Genomic DNA, 22439 nt, shown 5'->3' on the forward strand with positions numbered 1-22439 from the left:
TCCAGTCCGGGACGCTAGTTGCACGCTTGATTGACGTCACGATCTGTGGGCGCAGGAGATCGTGGCAGCAGTGTTTATCGCCGCCGTAAAATGACTGGTCAATTTCGTGAGCGGCGCTAAAATCGCCGCACTTGGGCGCTAAGTTCCTAGCGCCCCGTTAGCGCCCCCCAGAGGCACTAACAGGGGGCGCTAACCAACTGAATTTTTCCCCCATAGAATCTTACAGCACAGAAGGAGGCCATTTGGCCCATCGTGGCTGTTTAAAGAGCTGTCCAATTTAGTCCCACACACCAAATCTTTCACTTAAACCCCAAATTTAGACCTCAAGTACATGTCTAATTGCCTTTTGAAACTTCCTATGGAATCTCCTTCCACCACCCTTTCAGGCAGCGCATTCCAGATCTTAACGACCCTCTGTGTGAAAAAAATCCTCATTTCCCTTTCGTTCTTTTTCCAATTATTTTACTGTGACCTCTGGTTACCGACCCACTTGCCAGAGGAAACAGTTTCTTCCTACTTGCTCTATCAAAATGCCTCATAATTTTGAATACCTCTATTAAATCTCCCCATAACCTTCTCTGCTCTAAGGAGAACAATCCCAGCTGTTCCAATCTCTGCACTTAACTGAAGTCCCTCATCCCTGGTATCATCCTGGTAAACCTCCTCTGCACCCTTTCCAAGGCCTTGACATCCTTCCTGAAGTGTGGTGCCTAGAATTGGACACAATACTCCAGCTGAGGCCTAACCAGTGATTTATAAAGGTTTAGCATGACTTCCTTGTTTTTGTATTCAATGCCCCTATTTACAAAGCCAAGTATCCCGTACGCTTTCTGAACCATCTTATCAACTTGCCCTGCCACCTTCAAAGATTTGTGAATATGCACTACTCATTTTCACATCTCAAGGCAGTTCATGATTTGCTTTTTCTTGATTTTTTGAAATGTTGGCCGGCTTTTGCTAGTTTTCTAGGTTGTCAGGTTACACTACAGAACAGTCAGAAGTGGAAAACCAGACTGATTTTCCCCTTTCCTGTCCAGGCGTGGTGAGGCCAATTGTAATGGACCAACTAGCAATGCAACTGAGATCAGCCAACTCAGTACCGACCAAGTACTGAAGCTGTGACCTTCTGGTCAGTATGGCTCTGTCACATTCTGCACTCCCCAATGGAGCCTTCAGACCTGATTGAGGTGTTCAAAATTATGAGGGGCATAGATAGGGTAGATAGAAAGGAACTTTTCCCCTTAGTGGAGGGATCAATAACTAGGGGGTATAGTTTCAAGGTAAGGGGCAGGAGGTTTAGAGGGGATTTGGGGAAAAACCTTTTTCACCCAGAGGGTGGTTGGAATCTGGAACTCACTGCCTGAAAGGGTGGTAGAGGCAGGAACCCTCACAACATTCAAGAAACATTTAGATGAGCACTTGAAACGCCATAGCATACAAGGCTATGGACCAAGTGCTGGAAAATGGGTTTAGAATAGATAGGGCTTGATGGCCGGCGCAGGCACGCTGGGCCGAAGGGCCTCTTTCTGTGCTGTATAACTCTATGGGCTCGAATTTCCAAGCCCTGAGGAGGCAGGTTAGGAGGTGGGAGTGGTGGGAAAATTGCAGAATTGGGGGGCACGAACCCATCCTGCCCCCCAACCCGCCTCCATGCCAATGTCCCAGGAGGCGGAGACCCGACCTGTGCTGGGAGCCGCCTCCCTGAGGCGGGAAGGGGATTAGTGCCAATTAACTGCCTGTTAACAGGTAGTTAACAGGCAGCTTTTTGCCTAATCCATATTTTTAGCCCTGAAGTGTGGGCTTCCCGATGGCTCCGAACCACGCCATGTTAGCGAGTTGGTCTGCAGGGGTTGGAGGGGTCGAGATGTCTGTTGTGCAGGTAAGTGATGGGTGCATGTGTGCAGAGGTAAGTGTGTGAGGTAAGTGTAAAGTGTTTTAATAAGTTTTACTTACCTTTACTTTCTCCTGCAGGCTTCCTTCCTTCAGTTCTCGGGAGTCCCTCAGTTCACCGGCACAGAAAGCAGAATGGCCGCTGAACTGTCAAAAGCTGCAGCCTTCTGCTTTCTGGTCTGGAGAGATCTCTACCTGAGACTGATTAGAAGGACTCAAGTTAAAAGACAGATTTTCAGTGTTTGACAGCTTCACAGAGCCTAATTGGGCCAGTGGTTCCCAAATGCAGGAAATCAATTGGCCAATTAGGGGAAAATCGCACTTTTTCAACACTTCACTTAGGAGTCGGGGTCCTGACATGATTTCCACCTGACACACCCCAGCCCGCCCACACTGACAAAATCCAGCCCTATGACTCTATGAGAGCTTATCTTAAAATGTGACAGAGCAGTATTGAAGACTTTTCTCGTGCAATGTATTGGAGAGCCAAGTAATTCTATTGAACAGCTCTCCCTGATTAGATCTCATCAACAACTCTCTGTACTTAGTTTCTTAATACTGTTGCATAAAATTGAGATTGACATTTACTCCTGAATCTTGAAAATATTAATTTATTGCTGCAATTGAAGCAAATCTAACTATGTACTACAAAGTGAACACATGGCATGGAACAATCTAAAATATGATGAGAATACAGATTATAAAAGTAGCAATCACATAAAGTAGATAGACAATGCATTAGGAGACGTGTATATACTGTAAAAATTACAGGCAGCACATAGCTCTAGGATATACTTAACAGCACAGATTTTAATATCATTATTCCACAGAGGAAAACAAAGTAGTTCCCAGAGTTTCGAGGATTAAATTGATCATATAGTACTGTGCTAGAAGGAATTAACTACCATGTTTATTGTTTTTTTTATTGAACCATTTGTCCTCCCAATGGATTCACATCAGTTCCTGTAAGCAGACCTCATTCCCGAGGATCGAGAAGCTGTATTCTTAATCAATAATCTGCCCTCTGCAGATTTAAATGCCCTTGGATTAAGAATGATCTTGCTTAATTTACTGGTTCAAACATAGAGGCCGATAATGCAATTAGAGGCATCCAAAGCACTACATGCTGCGGGAGTCCGCTATTGTTGGGCACAGAGGCCCAAGGACTGTTCCATATCCCACGTACAGTGCACACTGGTCAATATTGAAGTCTGAAATTGGTGCAAGTCTTAATTAAGGTCTGTTGATTAGATCATCGAGGGACATCCCGACATCAAGCATCAGGCCTGATCGGGTAAGTATCACACATACTTATGAGGTGGACGCACCTGCACTTGTAGCACGGGGGATGAGTCGTTCAGGGTTTTGTGACTAAAATTCTACCCTTATTTTGCCATTGATGCTGAAGGGTTGGAGATATTGTTGTAAGAAGTGCTCCAAAGGAGTGTGACCTATTTGGGGTTGAATGCCACCTTCCAGGAAAAGCACAGGAGTCAGCTGCATGAAGGGAGGTCATCAGCTGAATGATTGCAGTAATCTAGCTGTTCTATACCTGGCTGCAAATGAGGATGTTTGCTGGTATCAAGACTGAGACAAAGGTAGCCGTACTTCTAAGTTTTGCTCACATTTTCTGTGGGCCTCATCAACCATGGCACAAACCTATGTAAGCAACTCCTGCCCCTCTGGAAGGTGTCATATGAAGCATTGTGCACAAACATTGCTCTTTTGCACACACTCTTACATTGAGCTTAAGAAGCATGGCACACTCTTTTTTGTTGAAGGTGGAGGAAACAGCCAAGGAACAGTAACCAGCTGCTTAGTCGTCCAGGCTGAATCACTCCCCTGCTCGTAGTGACGTTCTCATTAGTGGCTGCAGGCATGGATGCAGAGACTAGCCCATGTCCCCTAAGTGTCAACCACATAGTGTTTCTTTTCCTTCAATGTGGACAGCTGAACATTGAATGCAAGGCAGCATCCTCCTGGATTAATGTGTATAATGAAGTTTCAGTGGTCAAATACTGCCTGAACATTAACTGAGTGCAAATCACCTCTCTTCATGAAGGCCAGGGGGTTGATATGAAGATCACTAATGGGAATATTGGTACCATATGCAACCTTTTGAGGGACTCCTGCCATTTGGCAATAGCTGGGCATCCTATCCAGATGGTGCCCCCTTTTCCCAGAAACAAACATCTTAACAGTCACTTCCCTGATGCATGTGTGCATTGCAGAATGCCTGATGAGACAGATTACCCCTTCTATGGGAACAACCTGATCCAGACATGGGCACCACTCTGTGTCTGCCTGTCCTCTGAAGTGGAGGCTGCAAAGATAGGACTCCTCTGTCATGTCCCGGCAAAAGTGTTGGGATAGTAACTGTTGAGTCATTGCATCTGCCTTTATTGGCCCCTCATGTACTCCCTTTCCTCCATTCAACTATGCAATGAGTTTGGAACCTCCAGAGGGTTACCCATCCCACTTTTCTGTACAGTGCCACAAGTGCACAAGAGTAACGAGGAGAGTAGAGGCAAGGGGGAAAAATTGCAAAAATGGTGACCTTCCTAACAAAACCAACTAAAATGCAGTCAAGGGTGTTGCATCCGTGTATAATAAGACACAGACTGCGGAGAACGGTACAGCAGGTGTTTACTCAACGTGGCTCACACTGCAACTGATCTGTACAGATTACTACTCAGGGTTATATACAGGTGTGGTCACTGCCGGTACTGCAGTATACATGAGCTGTAAAACATAGTTCCCCCCTTAAAAGTATATACGTTACAATTCCTCCCCTTTTAGATTAACAGTACCATAACACTCATTTAACAATTAAATATCAAACTAATTACAATTAACACTTTTAACATGCAACATTAGCTGAAAATAGTCTATTTATATATTCAGTCTTTGGGGAAGCTTCCTGATCCTTTCTGGATAGCGCATTTCCCGAGTGTCTTGCTCTTGGTGCAGAGGCGATTCTGGCCCCCTGTCGTCGGTTGGTTCATCAGCTTCCGATGCTACTGTTTCTGGGGTAGATGCGACCTGTATGTCGGGTTCATCACCAGGTACGTATGGGCGAGGCATGGGGTTGACTTGTTCCTGTGACTCTAGGATCTGGTCAGCATGGCGTCTCACGATGCTCTCCCCAACGTCCACTGTGTACATTAGTGGGCCCTGCCGTGTGCATATCGTTCCTGGCTGCCATTTTTCTGTTCGGCAGTCGCGGGCCAAGATTGGTTGCCCTACATTGAAGCTCCTTGTTGGCTTCTCATGGATGTGCTGGAATTGCTTACTCTCAACATCTCTTCGTACGTTTGGCCTGAGCAAATACAGGCGAGATCTTAACCTTCGGTTAAAGAACATCATGGCTGGGGCCTGGTTGGTGACTGCATGTGTCGCATTCCGGTAGGCGAACAGGAAATTGTCCACCTTGTGCTGTAGCGGAATGTTGTCATTGCCTTCTTAAAGGTTTGTACGAACCTCTCAGCCAATCCATTTGTGGCTGGATGATACGGGGCGGATGTGTAATGTCTTACCCCATTCTTTTTCAAGAACCTCCGGAACTCTTCGGACACAAACTGTGGTCCGTTGTCGGAGCAAATCTGTTCTGGCAAGCCATTCCTGGCAAAAATGGTCCGTAGGACTGCAATAGTTTTCTCCGTGGTGGTGGAGGACATTTTGACGACCTCAGGCCATTTCGAGTGCGCATCCACGGCTATTAAAAACATTGAGTCCATGAATGGACCAGCAAAATCAATATGCACCCGTTGCCATGGAGATGAGGGCCACTCCCATGGGTGTAGAGGGGCCTGTGGTGGTGCATTTTGGACTTTCTGGCATCCTGAGCAGCTCTTGTTCAGGTCCTCGATTTGTTTATCGATTCCCGGCCACCACACATAAGCCCTGGCTAGGCTTTTCATTTTTACCCCTCCCAGATGACCCTCATGAAGCTCGTTGAGCACTCTATCCCTTAACTAGGGTGGAATTACCACTCGGGATCCACACATCAAGGTCCCACGGCACACTGACAGCTGTTCTCTCCTTGTCGAGAATGCTGGCAACAGTGAGTCGCCATGTGCTGGCCATCCCTTCACCGTCAAATCATTTACCCGAGACAGTGTCGGGTCATTTCGGGTTTCCTTTTCGATACAAGCGTTAGTTACCGGTAGGTATTCAACTATAGTCGAATGAAATATTTCAACAGGATCCACTGCTGCTGCTTCCTCCGCAGTAGGCAGTGGCAGGCGTGATAGCCCATCAGCATTTCCGTGCTGTTTCATGCCCTTATATTCAATCTCATAGTGGTGCGCCCCTAGAAAAAGTGACCATCTTTGTAGTCATTGCGCAGTCATCACCGGAACGCCCTTCTTCGGATTAAAAATGGAGACAAGAGGCTGGTGATCAGTCAGCAAGGTGAATTTCTGCCCGTGCAGATAGTGATTGAACTTTTTCACTCCCCACACTAGGCTGAGGGCCGCCCTGTCAATCTGGGCGTAGTTACGCTCAGCTGAGGCTAGTGATCGTGACGCAAAGGCTATTGGCCTCTCTGAGCCGTCCGAGAATTTGTGCGACAACACTGCTCCAATGCCGTAGGGTGACGTATCACATGCCAACCGAATTGGTAATGCTGATTGTAATGGGCCAATACCTCTTTCGATGTGATTAGTGTTTTGCTCTTCTGGAAAGCTTGTCTACATTCGTCACTCCACTTCCATGGCACCCCAGTTTGCAGTAGGTTGTTCCGTGGGTGTAGTATTGTTGACAAATTTGGAAAGAACTTATGGTAGTAGTTTACCAGCCCGAGGAACGACCTCAGTTGTGACACATTTACCGGTGCTGGAGCCTTGACTACTGCCTCAATCTTCTCTGGGGACTTATGTAACCCCTCTTTATCGATAACGTGGCCACAATACGAGACCAGTTTTCTAAAAAACTCGCATTTGGGGCAGTTAGCTCGGAGCCCATATTCCTGCAATCTAGTGAGCACCTGCTCCAGGTTGGCAAGGTGATCACTGTCATTTTCGCCCGTGACCAGAATGTCGTCCAAATAACACTGGGTCCCTGGGATCCCTTGCAGGACTTGTTCCATTGCCCTCTGCCAAATAGCCGGAGCTGATGCTACCCCGAATACCAGCCGATTGTATTGGTAGAGACCTTTATGAGTGTTGATTGTGAGGTATTTTTTTGATGCTTCTTCTACCTCCATTTGCAGATATGCCTGGGCCAGATCAATCTTAGTGAAGCATTTCCCTCCAGATCGCGAGGCGAAAATATCTTCAATCCGCAGAAGTGGATATTGTACGGTGTGAAGGATCGGGTTCACTGTTACCTTAAAGTCCCCACAGATGCGAACCTTCCTTGGTTCCCCAGGCGAGCTGCTCAACAACTTTTTCATCACAGGGACGATGGATGTAGCCCACTCGCTCCAGTCTACCTTGGACAGTACACCTGAACGTTCCAGATTCTCCAGCTCTGCTTCGATGGCTGGGCAGATCGCATAAGGTACCGGTCTGGCCTTAAAAAAGTTTGGGCTTGCATTTTCTTCAATTTTAATCATCACTGTCATGCCTTTTAGTGTTCCGAGTCCTTGCTGGAACACTTCTTTCGCGCCAGTAAGGATCTTTGACAGCCGCCCAGGTGTGACGTCGTCATCCTTTTTGTCAGCCACAGTCAGTGCCTGCATGGAATGCCAATCCAGATGTATTTTCCGGATCCATTCACGTCCCAGTAATGGTGGTCCTCCATCTTGCAATACATACAGGTCTTGTTTTGGTTTTCCTTACCATTATATATAACAGTCACCCTTATTTTTCCTTTGGGGTAGACTTTTTGCCCCGTGTACGTCTTCAAAATAATTGTTGTGTCTCTCAAGGGTATGTGTGAGAATAGCCGCTCATAGTCCCGTCGGTTTATGACTGTTAGGGCTGATCCTGTGTCCAATTCCATCTTTACCTGGACTCCTGCTATCTTGAGAGTGACCCAAATGGTTCGGTGATCCTCCGTTGTGATCACATTATGTAGTTTCAGACAACTCAGCTCCCTGCTTTCGGAGTCGTTATCACTCTTTTGTTCATCTGAACTATTCTCCGTTATCTTATGTACCTTCTTGTACTTTCCTTTGGTCGGTTTCTTATTGCTGGTTTTCTTTCCTGACCTGCAGACTCGTGCTATGTGTCCTACTTTTCCACACTGTCTGCACACTTTGTCTTTGAACCAGCAATCATTCTGGTCGTGTGTTGTTCTGCCGCAGCGATAGCACTTCTCTGTTCCATATGACATTTCGTTTGTGCCATATTCTTGCGGTCTCTGTTGTATCTCTGCAGCGCCCCGTGCTGCTGCTTCATATGATACCACAATGCTGAAAGCCTTTTCCAGCGTAAGGTCCTTTTCAGATAAAAGCCGTTTCTGGGTTCCTTCACTTTGAAGCCCACACACAAACTTATCCCTCAAGGTATCTGCCAGTCCCGCTCCAAACTGGCAGTGTTTCGATAGTTTGCACAGTTCTGTTAAATAATCAGCATTGCTTTCATCCTTATGCTGGTTCCGTTTGTGAAACTTGAATCTTTCTGCTATCAGCAGCGGTGTGGGGTTTAAATGTTCCTTTAGTATCATTACTATGTCTTCAAAACTCTTTTCCATTGGCTTCGTTGGGGTTAATAGATTTCGTAATAAACCATACGTCTTTGCACCCATTAAATTTAACAATACCGACGCTTTCTTGTCATCTGACACCCCATTTGCCTTGCAGTACACCTCTATTCGTTTGACATATGTAGTCCAATCTTCGACTTCATTGTCAAATGCGGTGATACTGCCACTCTTCGGCATTTTGGGTGTGGTTTAAAATGGCATCTCCCAATGGCTTAAAATGGCATCTCCCACGCTTTCCTTCCCCCCCGCTGCTGCCGACGCCGCTCCCGGCGTTTCTTGTGGCAATGGCGGCGCCCTGTAGGTTTCGCGTGCTTCTCCTGCGCTGCTGCCAACGCCGCTCTCGGCGGTCCTCATGGCAATGGCAGCGCCTCGCGGGTTTCTGCGCGTCTCTCTCTCTCTGTCTCCGACGCTGCTCGGCCCCTGAACACTGGCTGCGCCCTGTGCGCTCTGCCCTCTCTCTCTCTCCCCTGTCGATGCTGCTCGGCCCTTTGCTGTGCCGCTCGGTCGGGCTCTAACCCACCGCTGTCCGGGAAGGGTCTGCGCACTACCTGTTGCCAGCCCGTTTCGCTGGACCACCTCGGCTGGAAAGCCAAGCCTGGCTCTCAACAACCTCCCCCGCAATTCTCGAGTCTCTGCTGGATGACTGGGCGGTTGCCCATGGTCGACGCCCGAGTCTCTGGCCTTGACCTCCAATCCACTGATCTCCAGGAACGAATCCCCGGGAGGTGATGCATAGTTGCAGGTAGGTTCGAACCTGCCTCGTCGCCAATGTTGCGTCCGTGTATAATAAGACACAGACTGCGGAGAACTGTACAACAGGTGTTTACTCAACGTGGCTCACACTTCAACTGATCTGTACAGATTACTACTCAGGGTTATATACAGGTGTGGACACTGCCGGTACTGCAGTATACATGAGCTGTAAAATATAGTTCCCCCCCCTTAAAGGTATATACATTACAATTGGCACATAAAAAAATGCTAAAGAAACTTACCATCTCCCTTTCAGAGATCTACTGGAGCAGGCTAGCCTCCCAGCACTCCAGTGCAGCCAGTTTTTATGGACAAGGCTCACGTCATGAGTGGAAACGCACCTTAAATTATAAAATTTGGGTCCTGAATGGAATCTGATTTGTATGTTTGACGAGGCAGCGCAGACCTCACTTTTCGCCCACAAATTGTGTGTCACTAAATTGGTCATCCCATGCATCGGAGGTCGCTGCCTGCTAAGTCTTACCAGTAGCACGCAATGTCGCAAAATTGGAGCTGATCTGCCAGGGTTAATGATTTCATCAGTTTTCTTCTGGCAACCAGCTAAACAGCTCAAAAATGCTTCAAGCATATGGCAGGATTCTCACAAATGCAGGACATAATTGACTGCATTCTAGCAACATCTGCTCCTATCTCCAATGCAGCTCCATAAATTAAAAGGAGTACCACCGCATTAATGGGCAGGTAGCCTGTGACCAATGGAACAGAATAATGTTCATCAATTGTCTGTTACACTACCAGCTACCGTGATTCCTTTACCCTACGGCAGTCAATGGCACCAACATTATTCGAAGAGCCAAGAAGATGCCACAGATGGCAGAAAGAAGACAAAGGATAGGCATGGTGGTTATGTTACTGGACTAGTAATCCAGAGGCCTGGACTATTGATCCGGAGACGTGAGTTCAAATCCCAACACGGCAGCTGGGGAATTTAAATTCAGTTAATTAAATAAATCTGAAATAAAAAGCTAGTGTCAGTAATGGTGACCGTGAAACTATCAGATTTGCGTAAAAACCCATCTAGTTCACTAATGTCCTTTAGGGAAGGAAATCTGCCGTCCTTACCTGGTCTGGCCTATATGTGACTCCAGACCCACAGCATTGTGGTTGATTATTAAATGCCCTCTGAAATAGTCTAACAAGCCACTCAGTTGTAAAAAAAAAGCTACGAAAAACAATAAGAATTAAACCGGATGGACCACCCGGCATCGACCTCGGCACCGGCTATGGACACGGCAACAGCACACCCAGCCCAGTTGGCCCAGCAAAGTTCTCTTCACCAACATCTGGGGATTTGAGCCAAAATTGGGAGAGCTGTCCCACAGACTAGTCAAGCAACAGCCTGACATAGTCATACTCACAGAATCATACCTTTCAGCCAATGTCCCGAACTCCTCCATCACCATCTCTGGGTATGTCGTCTGGTGGGCCAGATCCACCAGGGGTGGCAGCACAGTGGTATACAGTCAGGAAGGTGGAGCCCAGCATGTGAGTGCAAAAGATAAAGCTGAAGCATTTGCAACCATCTGTGGCCAGAAGTGCCGAGTGGATGATCCATATCGGCCTCCTCCTGAGGTCCCCACCATCACAGAAGCCAGTCTTCAGCCAATTCGATTCACTCCACGTGATATCAAGAAATGGCTGAGCATACTGGATAGAGCAAAGGCTTTGAGCCCTAACAACATACCGGCTGTCGTGCTGAAGACTTGTGCTCCAGAACTAGCTGTGCCTCTAGCCAAGCAGTTCCAGTACAGCTATAACACTGGCATCTATCCGACAATGTGGAAAACTGCCCAGGGATGTCCAGTCCACAAAAAGCAGGACAAATCCAATTTGGCCAATAACTGCCCCATCAGCCTACTCTCAATCATCAGCAAAGTGATGGACGGTGTCGTCGACAGTGCTATCAAGTAGCACTTACTCACCAATAACCTGCTCACTGATGCCCAGTTTGGGTTCTGCCAGGACCATTTGGCTCCAGACTTCATTACTACCTTGGTCCAAACATGGACAAAAGAGCTAAATTCTAGAGGTGAGATGAGAGTGACTGCCCTTGACATCAAGGCAGCATTTGACCAAGTGTGGCATCAAGTAGCCCTAGTAAAACTGAAGTCAATGGGAATCGGGGATAAAACTCTCCACTGGCTGGAGTCATACCTAGCACAAAGTAAGATGGTTTTGGTGGTTGGAGGTCAATCATCACAGCCTCAGGAAATCGCTGCAGGAGTTCCTCAGGGCAGTGTCCTAGGCCCAACCTTCTTCAGCTGCTTCATCAATGACCTTCCCACCATCATAAGGTCAGAATTGGGGATGTTCACTGATGACTGTTGTGTCCGTGTATAATAAGACACAGACTGCAGGAGAAACGGTACAACAGGTGTTTACTCAACATGGCTCACAGTGGAACTGACTGTACAGATTACTACTCAGTGCTATATACAGATGTGGTCCCTGCCGGTACTATAGTATACATGAGCTGTAAAAAGTAGTTCCCCCTTAAAGGTATATACATTACAATTCCTCCCCTTTTAGATTAACAGTACCATAACACTCATTTAACAATTAAATATCAAACTAATTACAATTAACACTTTTAACATGCAACATTAGCTGAAAATAGTCTATTTATATATTCAGTCTTTGGGGAGGCTTCCTGATCCTTTCTGGACTGCGCCTTTCCCAAGTGTCTTGCTCTTGGTGCGGAGGCGATTCTGGCCCCCTGTCGTCGGTTGGTTCATCAGCTTCCGATGCTATTGTTTCTGGGGTAGATGCGACCTGTACGTCGGGTTCATCACCAGGTACATATGGGCGAGGCATGGGGTTGACTTGTTCCTGTGACTCTAGGATCTGGTCAGCATGGCATCTCACGATGCTCTCCCCAACGTCCACTGTGTACATTAATGGGCCCTGCCGTGTGCATATCGTTCCTGGCTGCCATTTTTCTGTTCAGTAGTCGCGGGCCAAGACTGGTTGCCCTACATTGAAGCTCCTTGTTGGCTTCTCATGGATGTGCTGGAATTGCTTACTCTCAACATCTCTTCGTACGTTTGGTCTGAGCAAATCCAGGCGAGATCTTGACCTTTGGTTAAAGAACATCATGGCTGGGGCCTGGTTGGTGACTGCATGTGTCGCATTCCAGTAGGCGAACAGGAAATTGTCCACCTTGTGCTGCAGCGGAATGTTGTCATTGTACATAGCCTTTATTGCCTTCTTAAAGGTTTGTACGAACCTCTCAGCCAATCCATTTGTGGCTGGATGATACGGGGCGGATGTGTAATGCCTTACCCCATTCTTTTTCAAGAACCTCCGGAACTCTTCGGACACAAACTGTGGTCCGTTGTCGGAGCAAATCTATTCTGGCAAGCCATTCCTGGCAAAAATGGTCCGTAGGACTGCAATAGTTTTCTCCGTGGTGGTGGAGGACATTTTGATGACCTCAGGCCATTTCGAGTGCGCATCCACGGCTATTAAAAACATTGAGTCCATGAATGGACCAGCAAAATCAATATGCACCCATTGCCATGGAGATGAGGGCCACTCCCATGGGTGTAGAGGGGCCTGTGGTGGTGCATTTTGGACTTTCTGGCATCCTGAGCAGCTCTTGGTCAGGTCCTCGATTTGTTTATCGATTCCCGGCCACCACTCATAAGCCCTGGCTAGGCTTTTCATTTTTACCCCTCCCAGATGACCCTCATGAAGCTCAATGAGCACTCTATCCCTTAACTTGGGTGGAATTACCACTCGGGATCCACACATCAAGGTCCCACGGCACACTGACAGCTGTTCTCTCCTTGTCGAGAATGCTGGCAACAGTGAGTCGCCATGTGCTGGCCATCCCTTCACCGTCAAATCATATACCCGAGACAGTGTCGGGTCATTTCGGGTTTCCTTTTCGATACAAGCGTTAGTTACCGGTAGGTATTCAACTATAGTCGAATGGAATATTTCAACAGGATCCACTGCTGGTGCTTCCTCCGCAGTAGGCAGTGGCAGGCATGATAGCCCATCAGCATTTCCATGCTGTTTCGTGCCCTTATATTCAATCTGATAGTGGTGTGCCCCTAGAAAAAGTGACCATCTTTGTAGTCGTTGCGCAGTCATCACCGGAACGCCCTTCTTCGGATTAAAAATGGAGACAAGAGGCTGGTGATCAGTCAGCAAGGTGAATTTCTGCCCGTGCAGATAGTGATTGAACTTTTTCACTCCCCACACTAGGCTGAGGGCCTCCCTGTCAATCTGGGTGTAGTTACGCTCGGCTGAGGTTGGTGATCGTGACGCAAAGGCTATTGGCCTCTCTGAGCCGTCCGAGAATTTGTGTGACAGCACCGCTCCAATGCCATAGGGTGACGCATCACATGCCAACCGAATTGGTAATGCCGGGTTGTAATGGGCCAATACCTCTTTCGATGTGATTAGTGTTTTGCTCTTCTGGAAAGCTCGTCTACATTCGTCACTCCACTTCCATGGCACCCCAGTTTGCAGTAGGGTGTTCAGTGGGTGTAGTATTGTAGACAAATTTGGCAAGAACTTATGGTGGTAGTTTACCAGCCCGAGGAACGACCTCAGTTGTGACACATTTTCCGGTGCTGGAGCCTTGACTACTGTCTCAATCTTCTCTGGGGACTTATGTAACCACTCTTTATCGATAACATGGCCACAATACGAGACCAGTTTTCTAAAAAACTCACCTTTGGGGCGGTTAGCTCGGAGCCCATATTCCTGCAATCTAGTGAGCACCTGCTCCAGGTTGGCAAGGTGATCACTGTCATTTTCGCCCGTGACCAGGATGTCGTCCAAATAACACTGGGTCCCTGGGATCCCTTGCAGGACTTGTTCCATTGCCCTCTGCCAAATAGCCGGAGCTGATGCTACCCCGAATACCAGCCGATTGTATTGGTAGAGACCTTTATGAGTGTTGATTGTGAGGTATTTTTTTGATGCTTCTTCGACCTCCATTTGCAGATACGCCTGGGCCAGATCAATCTTAGTGAAGCATTTCCCTCCAGATAGCGAGGTGAAAATATCTTCAATCCGCGGAAGTGGATATTGTACGATGTGAAGGACCGGGTTCACTGTTACCTTAAAGTCCCCACAGATGCGAACCTTCCTTGGTTCCCCAGGCGTGCTGCTCAACGACTTTTTCATCACAGCGACGATGGGTGTAGCCCACTCGCTCCAGTCTACCTTGGACAGTACACCTGAATGTTCCAGACTCTCCAGCTCTGCCCTCTCTCTCTCTCTCCCTCTCTTCGACGCTGCTCGGCCCCTGAACACCGGCTGTGCCCTGTGCGCTCTGCACTCTCTCTCTCTCCCCCGTCGATGCTGCTCGGCCATTTGCTGTGCCGCTCGGTCGGGCTCTAGCCCGCCGCTGTCCGGGAAGTGTCTGCGCACTACCTGTTGCCAGCCCGTTTCGCTGGACCGCCTCAACTGGAAAGCCAAGCCTGGCTCTCGACAGGCTCCCCCGCAATTCTCGAGTCTCTGCTGGACGACTGGGCGGTTGCCCGTGGTCGATGCCCGAGTCTCTGGCCTTGATCTCCAATCCACTGATCTCCAGGAACGAATCCCCGGGAGGTGATGCAGAGTTGCAGATAGGTTTGAACTTGCCTCGTCGCCAATGTTGTGTCCGTGTATAATAAGACACAGACTGCAGGAGAAATGGTACAACAGGTGTTTACTCAACGTGGCTCACAGTGGAACTGAATGTACAGATTACTACTCAGTGTTATATACAGGTGTGGTCACTGCCGGTACTACAGTATTCATGAGCAGTAAAAAGTAGTTCCCCCCTTAAAGGTATATACATTACAATGACTGCACAGTGTTCAGTGCTCCTCAGATAATGAAGCAGTCCATGCCCACATGCAACAAGACTTGGACGACATTCAGGCTTGGGCTGATAAGTGGCAGGTAACATTCGCGCCACACAAGTGCCAGGCAATGACTATCTCCAACAAGCAAGCATTTAACCACTGCCCCTTGACATTCAATGGCCTTACCATCAGTGTGTACCATCTACAAGATGCACTGCAGCAACTCACCAAGGTTTCCTCAGCAGCACCTCCCAAAGGGCAGCAGGCGCATGGGAACACCACCACCTCCAAGTTCCTCTCCAAGTCACACACCATCCTGACTTGGAAGTTTATCACTGTTCCTTCATCGTCGCTGGGGCAAAATCCTGGATCTCCCTCCCTAACAGCACTGTGGGAGTACATTCACCACATGGACTGCAGCAGTTCAAGAAGGCGGCTCACCACCACCTTCTCAAGGGCGATTAGGGAATGGCAATAAATGCTGGCCTTGCCAGCGATGCCCACATCCCATGAACGAATAAAAAAATAACTACTTATGCCACCACATAATTATGCCAGGACAAGAGGAGTGATACAATGCAACCCACCTAGCCACCAATCTCACAGTGGAACACACCTTGATCATTCTCAAGCAGCAATTCTGATACTTGGACAGGTCAAGATGAGTGCTACATTACAACCCAGCCAAGGTCTTCAAGGCTATTATTGCCTATTATTTTTGTATTTTATTGTCCTGCAATGATGCCTAACCATGAAGCAAACAGGCAGAAGAAAGGCTGGTCTGTAGGGTTCTCAAAATTCCCACATTCCCCAAAAGTTATGGCTAAAGGGACCCTGTATGGACAAGTTGTTAAAAAGGGTACCCAAAATGGCTTCTGCAACCTCGTGACCAAAAGCACAGGATTTTAAAAGCAAGGCCCTGCAGAAAAGGCAGGCACTTTTCAAAACCTGAAACGAAACCTAAAATGCATGAATCTGTGAAGCGACTTTGTGGAGCCAGACAGCTAAAGCAAACACAGAATATGCATTCATTCACCTTGAAACAGATCAAGTTAGAATGGGCCTAAATCGAGGCCATTAGGTTTCTGCATATTTAATCGGTAACAGCTCACAGTAGAGTTTCATAAATGACAAACAGCCAGGACATCGAAGCCATTAAACACGGAGACAACCACTCCAGAAGTCGTTAAAGTAAATGGCTGTAATCATTTTAAATGAGTCCGCCAAAAGTTAGACAAAGGACTGACCTGATTTGGCGCGCAGATAAGGAATGAAGAACCAGGCCCATCGGTAGTGATCGCTCTCTTGCCCTTGCCTCTTATCGCTTGGCCTTTGGCCTGCTGCCTCTTGTTCTCGTGCCCTGGCCTCGTGGCGGGCTCTCTTCTCGCTCCCCGCGCCGCTCAACACCAAGGACGCCCATTACTACACCAAGGGCCGAACACGGGAGGAGAACGAGACCCGAGTTCAAAAACACACAGGACACACAGGCCACAGACAGGCAGACGAGACGAGACGAGACGAGACGAAGAATATGGCAAACCGATGAAGGCAAAGAAGGGCAGCGGAAAGACGCATTGGGGGCCAAACGCCTAGTTATAAACTGGCGTTTGACGAATAAACTGACGTTTGAAGCATGGACAGCAGCGTCCGTGATGAATAAACTGGTGTTCGAAGCATGGGTAGTAAAATCAGTTTAACAATATAAACCGCCAACCAAGCCCCAACCGTTTTAAAACTCGTCAGCGACTAAACCGCCCGAGGAAGAAGAAGAAGAAGAAGACGAAGACGCGACTCGACGACGACATTAGCTGAGGAAAAGGAAGGTGATTCGCATAAACAACTCCACCACCGCACCCTGTGACCACGTGGCGACAGCACACCCCAAAGGACAGCAAGAACAGACCCCAAAAATCACAACCGTTAAAGGTCAACAGGTTTCGAATTGGTGAGCATAAATCCCTGGCCCCTCACAGCTTAATCTAGTTAGGTATAGGGGTAGGATAAGGATAAGGGGATTTTTAATGTATTTGTTTCCCTCAATGTGCCATGTGTTCCCCATTCCCATCTAAGTGTATTATTTTTATATACCTGTAATCAGCTTAGTAATTCTCAGCATTGTGTTTTATTCTGTCTTTAATAAAAATTACAGTTTTCTTGCACCGAACCACTTGTCTACTCGTTTTTCTGTATCGCCGCCTGTACCTAAGTCTGGTGTCTAGAACCCAAGGGGTGTGGAGCGATTCGAACCACTCAGAGGCAGTCAGGGGCAGAGCTGACTGGGCACACGCCACACACAAAACCCCCGACAGGCCACAAGATATAAACAGACATTTTGAAGACAATGTTTTGGTTATTGACAAGGCAAGTTTAATGGTTCAGTGTTTTTGAACCATTTTCAGTACAATGCTTGACATCTTTCTCAAACAGGAAGTTAAAAGTGACTTTTCCATCTGACCATGATTTGGTTGGGTTACCAGAAATTGCAAGAGCTCGCATACATTTTTAGTGTCTGATTTCTAACCAAATTTGTTTGAAATCAGGTGACAATTCATCAATATAAAATCCATAATCAATAATACAGATATATATATACATAATAATATGTACACACACACAAGTGGGACAGTGGATATAACTGATCTCATCCCAGCAAGAATATCCATTTTGATCTGTGAATATTCACGTGATACGCAAGTTTCCAGGCAGTCAAAATGGATAAGCCATGAGCTCATTTAGCTCACAAGAAACTCCATTATTTCATTAAAGCAACATTAGCCAATAAATCAATGATGCTCTCAGATTAACAGATCCCATTTATTGACTGCTCAACAGTCATCTTCTGAACTCTAAGAATGAAACAAGCAAAATACAAATACTGTTAGTATCTATGCAGGAAGGACAGTCATAGCCATGTCACTCAAGCAAAACTCTCGATGTATGTTCTTTCAATATTTACACCAGATTCTTTTGGGGTGGGGTGATTTTTGTACTCAAAGTAAAGAATATAAACACTGGGAGTGGATCCTTTTTTCTGCTTTTGTCACTCGGCATCACTATGAATTCACCAAAATACAAAAATCTAATTTCAGATTAAAGGCTCACTTAACTGTGCCTGAATAATAGCGCCTTAGTCCCAGTCTCACAATACAGTACATCCACCAATATGAATCTTTGTGCTTTCTCATCACAGCAATTTTTATGGTCTGAAAAGGTGTTAATCTTCTACCAATTAATGCAGTTATGGACACTCTTGCACTGTGGGCTCACAGTTATTAAACTGGCATCTATACCCATTTCACATCGGACGTTCACATCTAACAAAGTAAGGTGACTTTCACCTCATCAATCTGGGATGGATGGATCGGAACCCATATCATGTGGTCAAAGCATGTTGTTCTACTCCACCCTTGCCAGATCCTACAATTGACCAACAATTTTAAGACAGAGCAAGTGAGAATTGAGACAGTCAAACCCTAAAAATGTTACCAAAACAGGGCCCAAGCACTTCAGATGAACATCCAGTGTCAGCTTTAGCTCAGTGATGGAAGTCATGCCTCTGAGTCAGAAGGATGTGGGTTTAAACTTCACTCCAGAGATTAGCTGGATCCAGCACATAATCCTAGCTAACAGTTCAGTGCAGTACTGAAGGAGTGTCTTTTGGATAAGATGATAAACCAAAGCCCTGTCTGCTGCCTTAGGTAAACGTAAAAGACCTCATAGTACTATTTGAGCACAGGAGCAAGGATGTCTTACTACAGTTATACAGGGCCTTGGTGAGACCACACCTGGTGTACTGTGTGCAGTTTTGGTCTCCTTGCCTAAGAAAGGATATACTTGCCACAGAGGGAATGCAATGAAGGTTCACCAGACTGATTCCTGCGATGGCAGGACTGTCGTACGAGGAGAGATTGGGTCAACTAGGCCTGTTTTCACTAGAGTTTAGAAGAATGAGAGGGGATCTCATTGAAACGTATAAAATTCTGACAGGGCTCGGCAGACTGGATGCAGGGAGGATGTTTCCCCTGGCTGGGGGGTCTAGAACGAGGGGTCACAGTCTCAGGATACGGGGCAGGACATTTAGGACTGAGATGAGGAGAAATGTCTTCACTCAGAGGGTGGTGAACCTGTGGAATTCTCTACCACAGAGGCTGTGGAGGCCAAGTCACTGAATATATTTAAGAAGGAGATAGATAGATTTCTAGACACAAAAGGCGTCAAGGGTGTAAGGGGTTCTTAGAGATCGCAGAGGTCTCTCTCTCTCTCTCTTGCACAGTAAGCTTTTGAGTGGTTCGACCCACTCCCCCTTAGATTCTATACACTGGTCTTTGAGGCAGGAACTACAATGCAGAGAAAACTCTATAGACCAGGTTTAATGAAAACAAAATGAAACTTTATTGCATAAAGGAACAAATCAAGCTGCAAGCCAATAAGGTACATGGGAGGGAAAAACAAATCATAATACAGTACTGGCTAAGATATATACAGGCATATTATACTTTACAAAAGTCATCACGAAATGGGGAAACACACGGAACATCGAGGGACAACTCATTGTTAAAATTACCCCTTAAATGCCCACCCCCTAAGCCTATCTGGATCAGATTGTGAGGGGCCAGAAACATGCTCACCAATCCAATTGGAAAGTATAGAGTTTTGAAAAAGGTCTGCATTTTGATCCTTTCAGGCGTCCTGTCTCCACGTGGTCAGCGGAACGCAGTGGGCTGCGACACACCTTCTTCTCCCTCGAGGTGAAGATCACGGACAGGCTGGATGTCAGCAGGCCTGGAAGTCGGTGCGGGGAGAACCCAACTGTTTTACCATCTTCGCATGGGTTTCGTCGCACAGCCCAGTTGGTTTACCATTTTCATATAGGTTTCACCTATCCTTGTCAGCGTCCCGGGGTTGGTCGATGATCTCCCGATAGTTACCCCGGGGCTAGATGCTGACTTGATCTCCCACCTCGAACCTCGATCCTCCGTCGTCTCCACTCGGACTCTGCACCGAACAGGCTGCGTTTTTCGATGGCTGGCGATGTAAAGATGTAGAAGCCCAGCTGAAGCAGAAGATGAAGCCCCTCCGAATCCTTTGAACTTTCTCCGAATATCGATCGCTACCCCGGGTCCCCAGATATACTTCTCAAAAGAGGCCTTTATCTCCCGCCAAATCAAGGTTAGTCTTTGTTTAACTTTTGGCGGGCTTGTAGCACAGCGGGGTAGTTATTATGTTTTAAACTACTTTGGGATGGCCGGTAACGGCAATCTCTGGTCTGGAATGACCCTGTATTGTTTTTAATGTCCTTCTGATGTCTTTAACGGTTCTTGATGTTCCCCCTATGAATTTGAAACTGTTTTCCTTTGTCTGGGTAAACATCTAGATGGCCTTTATCTACAGGCCGATCTGACTGGATCTGCATCCAATCCATATGTATGTGGTTCTGTCTGGTTTCGTTTTCTCCGAAACGGCCTTCCAGAACTTACTGTGGGCTGAATCCACAAAGGCTGTCTGGGGACTGCAGGAACCATTTTAAAGTGTCCCAAAAAGCTGGTCATGGGGTCTGGCGGCCATTTTGTATGCCCCTTTTCCTGGGCTTCTTTAAAAACAGTCTTTAAAATTAAGGCCTCTTCTGCCAATAGACTCATATAGGACAATGTTCAATTTTGCAAATCTTACAGTCCCCCCTGATGATACTATAATTTGCTTGAAGTATCATAATTCTGGGTGAGCAAAATTTTCTGACTCTCCATAATCAAACCATCCCCTGTATTTACCTATCTACGATCCCACGACACATGCATTTCCCATTTCAGATAACCCGCAGTGCACATTAAGCATCTATAGATGGCAATACATTGGAATTAAAATCTGACACACACATTTCCAGGCGTGGAGGGGGGCCTAATACCCCTACACCACCTGGTTCATACATATTCTCTTTTATTAATAGCAACACATATAATAAAACTTCACTAAAAATACCATAAAGAAAGAAAAATACACACAAAATCATACATGAATACTATCAAAAATAGAGGAGGGAGGGAAACTTTAACTTTATACATAGCAGCAAAAATCTAAACGGGTGTCTCCTCTTCTACCCGCACATAATGCTCTCTCCATTCTCCTCTGTTCTCATACTTCTGGACACGCTTCTCCCTCTTACAATGTACAAACAGTAAATAAATCACAATAAAAACCTGACACACTACAAGGATGTGGGAGGCTATCCTAATCCAAGAAAGGACTTCTATATTAGTGAACAGGTCCCACCACTGTGGGGTCACTATATCCAATATGTCTGCCCCTATTTCTAACGTCTTCTGCTCCAGCGTGTAAAAATGTTTCTGTGAAACGGCAACGGCTTTTATTATCTTGGTGAGGTGTTCAGGGAGAGAGGGAATGATATACCCAAAATGTGCAACGAATCGTTGCAGATCGGTGAAATTTTCTTTAACAGTGATGTGAACAGTGGAAGGTTCAGGAATGGGGACAATTCGCTCTTGGGCCACTTGAACTTCTGCCTTGGGCTTGAAGCAGAAACTGCTGTCACTGACCGGACACCAGCTGTGCTGTCCATGTTGGTAGTGGGGTGCTGCGGTGGTGACACAATATGTCCCAGCTCCTATATATGCCACCTGCGGGGGCACATGGCCTTGTGCCATTGCCTCCATGGTACAATTCATAGGCTTCGCGCCAGCAGTTCTGAACCCGCACTGTGGTTTCGAATAGGCATTCAAGTGCTGGAGACACAGGATGATGTGTGCTCCCCGGCTCCGGCACCCCGAGAGGTTGGTACCCGTCATTGCATGCTCCCATCGAATGATGTATGGTGGGACCGCTGTGTAGCGAATGTGTGCGCCCCCTTGAATGACTCCAATGTTCTCCACCCTGTATACCGGGGCGGGTTTAGCTGTTTTTCCCATTACCGGCATTCTTACCACTATGGTATGATTAGATCTCCCACAGTCCACTGGGACTGGGTAGGCCTCTGTGGCTTGACTGAGCTGGCACGGACTCAATGCGTTCTCAAAAGGGTGGAAGGCTGCGAGGTGCTTATTGCCGATCCAGGAGGGGACCAAACCTTGTTTTAAATCCTCCAGATTACTGCGGCCCTCGCCCAATAACCACACCCCGTACAGCACGCACGCTTTCTTCTGTGCAGCCTGATCTAATGCATTCCGATCCTCCCTGATGAGAGCATTTACCGTTTTAGCGTGTTTCTCCAGCTCAGCTATAATTTCTTTTAAGTGTAGTGTCATGGCCTGGTCCTCATGTAACTCAGAGCCCACTACCTTATTCTCGTACGTCAGTATCTTTCTT

The sequence above is a fragment of the Somniosus microcephalus genome, chromosome 6 (genome assembly GCF_052327205.1).
Source record: "Somniosus microcephalus isolate GS21.2 chromosome 6, FLI_Smic_1.0, whole genome shotgun sequence".
Classification (NCBI taxonomy): domain Eukaryota; kingdom Metazoa; phylum Chordata; class Chondrichthyes; order Squaliformes; family Somniosidae; genus Somniosus; species Somniosus microcephalus.